The sequence below is a fragment of the Myotis davidii genome, unplaced genomic scaffold, assembly GCF_000327345.1.
Source record: "Myotis davidii unplaced genomic scaffold, ASM32734v1 scaffold238, whole genome shotgun sequence".
NCBI classification, from domain to species: Eukaryota; Metazoa; Chordata; class Mammalia; order Chiroptera; family Vespertilionidae; genus Myotis; species Myotis davidii.
In genome coordinates, this window is record NW_006293779.1 from 9,441,328 (window position 1) to 9,445,310 (window position 3,983).

Here is a 3,983-nt window from a genome sequence, read left to right on the forward strand (position 1 = left end):
CCATTTTCAGGGGGAGGGAAACGCCTCGGACAGTGCATTTGGAGAAAGTGTGCCTGCGGACGGAGGATTCGAGGGTCAGTCACAGGTTTGGGCTGGGGCGGGGGAGTGACAGGAAAGCAAGGTCACTATATCTCATGGCCCATTCTTGTCCCCCTCGGGCTGCAACTGTTGCTTCCATTCTCCCATGGAAGATTAGAAAAGCTGTGGTGTCTGGGGATTAGCAACTACCAAATATGTGGTTATTGTTTGTTGAGCACTAACCCCAGGCAGCCCCCCAAGTGTGAATTACATCCACAATACAGGAGACTGTGCTCTGGGACACCCTGTGTTTTCATTTTCTGGTGCATTCCTCAGACATTGTGGCCGAGGGGCCTGCGCTGACCTCCCCACTCCCGGACAGCCTTCCTTGCTGGGTAAGTCCCTGGGAAAATTCCTCTTCCCGGGAAGGGGAATGTGACCCTGTGACTGGGCGTCCATCGCAGCCAGGGGTGCGGGTGCACCTGCAGGGCTCCCTCCCTCATGGAGGGACTGGGATCTGCCTATGCAAATCTCCCCGCTGGCCGGGAGCATCTGGGCCTCCTCTGTGGCCACTGCTGACGCCTCGCACCTGCATGTGATTAGGGCTCAGCAGATGCCCACAGGCTCCCGGTGGCTCCGTGCTGGTGACACGTCGCAGTGGACGGGTTTCTCCCCATCACCGTGCCTCCTGAGCAGAGAGTAGGTGGCATTCCCGGACACAGGAGCAGGCGCATCCGTGACCCGGGCAGGCAACCCTGTCCTCAGCGGTGCTCATCTGTGCCCCCACCTCCTTGGAAGTGATCAGGCCTCAGGCGAAAAGGGGAGAGGGTGGGGGTGAGAAGCCAGTCTCCACATCAGGCATCGCAGGGCCTTTCAGACGCGCTCCATCCGTGTTTGGGAAGTAGGGTGATGTTGTAAATGCCCCCCACCCGACTTTCCTTTGTCTCCCTCTTACCACAGAATGCCAGCTGGGTCAAGTAGAGATTGGAAAATAAGAAAACGAAGAGCTGACCAATGGTTGTTATAAGCAAAGCATGACAAGACTACACTTTTTTAAAAATATATTTTTATTGATTTCAGAGAGGAAGAAACATCACTGATGAGAGAGAATCAGTGATCTGCTGCCTCCTGCACGCCCCACACTAGGATTCAAGCCCACAACCAGGGCATGTGCCCTGACCGGGAATTTAACTTTGACCTCCTGGTTCATAGGTTGATGCTCAAACACTGAGCCACGCCTGCCGGGCAAGACTATACTTTTTGATGGCAGGGTCATAGAGCTTATACAATTATCGTTCCTACCTATGAGCTGGTTAAAGGGGAACATACTTTTTATCCCAAAGAGACTCCTTTAATTAGTAGTAATGAAATGAAGGAACAAAAAGGGAGCAGATCCGTTGAGCTTTTCTCCAGAGAAAGACATGTGGCCGCAGGGACTGGCATTAGCCCTCGGGGACACTGGAGCACACAGGATGGGCACATGCTGCCATCACTCTGCCAAGTGCTGGGTCACACAGGCCCCACCCACATCCCGCAGGAGCCATCCTGGTGGCAGGTCCTTGTGAGGGCAAGAACTGTCACCTTCCCACAACCGCTGCTCTGTCACTAACCCTCTCCCAGAAATGCGTACGGAACAGATGAAAGCTCTCCTGTCACCTGTAGGAAAAGTCACTGTGGGCCAATGGCGGCGGCAAGCTGTGTGGAGGGTCCTCTGCTGCCTGGTCTGGGAGCGATGCCGCAGGATCCAGGCCGTGTCCCCGGGCGTGGATCCTTGTACTTGTCTGGAAGAGTGCTGAGCGAAAGGACCCTGCCGAAGCTGCAGGGCCTGCTGGTGTCCCTAAGCCCCACCGTCGGCCTTGCAGAGGAGGTGGCCACGGCTGGGCCTCGGGCTTCGGATCTCAGAGGCATAACTGTACAGCCTGCGGAGGGCGCTCCCGCTCTGAACTGAGACAGGTCCCAGGGCAGCAGGCTGTGTGCACTCGGAGCAGCTCTGCACCACACACATGCACACACAGACACACACGCACACACACGCGCACACAGACACGCACACCAGCTGCTGGCAGTGGCAGCACCTCCTCCTTTCAGGTGACCGCTTCACTTTCCAAAGAGAAAACCTTCACTGCGTGTCAACCCCTCCCCCCTGAACCCTGCAGTGGCACGTAGAGTGTGGGGCTGTGTCAGGTCCTACCCGGCGTCACACAAGTCACAGGACCCAGGGAGCAGCAGCCGCAGCCTGAGCTGCTTGGAGGGGGAATGACCAGCGTGAGGACTGGTGGACTCAGAGCTCCCGGGTGGCCCGGCTTTCATGCAGTCGTCCGGCGCCTGCATGGTTGACACTGTCCTCCGGGCTGAGCATCTGACACAGAATAACAAGCCCCAAAAAAGCCGTTCTCCAAAGACCAGTCAGGAGCAGTTTTATCCATAAAATATTTAATCAACTTATCTGTACAAAATATCAAAATGGCTACTGAGGAGTATACAAGCGTGTGTAACAAATATATACTGCTATGTCGTTGTCAAGAAAAATAGAGATTGCTGTTTTACAGTTCATTTACATTCCGATATGTACAATCTATTTAAACTCGAGAATACATATACACAGTGGGTTTGTACCTGCCCTTGAAGACTGCCCTACTGGCTGGCCTGGGCACGGGCGGCATTCACAACGTCAGCTCCTGCCGCCCCAAGGGCCAGGCTGGGGGGCCAGGAGACAACCCCATCTCCAGCCTTGGAGTCCTGCTCTGGCCAAACCAGTTCTGGAAGATTGCCCACAAAGGAGATTTCGGCTGGAGTTCAATGCGGGTTTAAAAACCACACCCATTCCCCTTCTTACTCCAGAACCAAGCAGAGAAACAGCGAGTGTCAATGCCAAATGCAAGGGATTTCTAACCACCCCCAAATGATTAATTCTGTCTATAGCGGCTGAGGGAATGGCATGTTACTGAGCTGTGATGGCGCTGCTGTCCCTTCGCGTTTTGCCCATTTCCTTAAAATCACAGTGTTGGCGTCAGTCACTGATGTGCATGTGCTCGGTAAGGGGTGGGGTGCCCATTGTGTCAGGTGCTGCTGCCCAGGACCCGTGGAAACCGTACCACCTGGTACGCTGGTGCAGGAGCTCTGCAGAAACCGTTATGGAGAAAACAGCTGTTTCATTATATATATTTTTAGAAAAAAAAGCTTCAGAATCCCCTGTTGTCATCTGCTAAAGGGCAAGTTGCGGTCAGTGTGTGTGTGTGTGTGTGTGTGTGTAATTGATTTTTAGAGAGAGAGGAAGGGAAAGGGAGAGAGAAAAACATCGATGTAAGAGTGAACCATCAATCAGCTGCCTCCTGCAGGCCCCCTACCAGGGATGGAGCCTGCAACCCAGGCATGTGCCCTGACCGGGAGTGGAACTGGCAACCTTTCGGTGCATAGGATGGTGCCCAACCAACGGAGCAACACTGGCCCCAGGGCCAGCAACTTCATCCTTGTAAAAAATGCACTAACTTTTCATTTGAGGTGAAATACTTCGAGCTAAAAGACCTAAAGTGATGCAAATATGATTCTTTGTCACAGAAAACGTAAGAGCTGTTGGCACCACAGTATAAAGTGCAGAGGAAGAAGACTCGAAGGATGCTGGTGTTTGCTCTCTGGTGTGTTTGAGGTGGAGAATGTGAGAGAAGTGCCCCTGTCCAGCGTCTCTGCGTCTGGCCCGGGACCCTGGAGTATTGCCCGGCCAGACACGCTTTATCCCCAGCTTGCTTGCTGCCTGGATCACCATTTTCTAAACAATGCTGAGTGGCTGCCTTTGCTCTGACTCTGACAGGTCCTGACCCAGAAATATAAGTTGCCAAGAAATAAGCCCTGCTCGTGGGTGCACCCCTTCCTCAAGCCGCCTGCTCACCTCAAGCCAAGCTGCTGCCCCAAGCCACGGGAGAAACTCAGACACGGACACGGGTATCTTTCTCTGCCCTTGGCAGCCT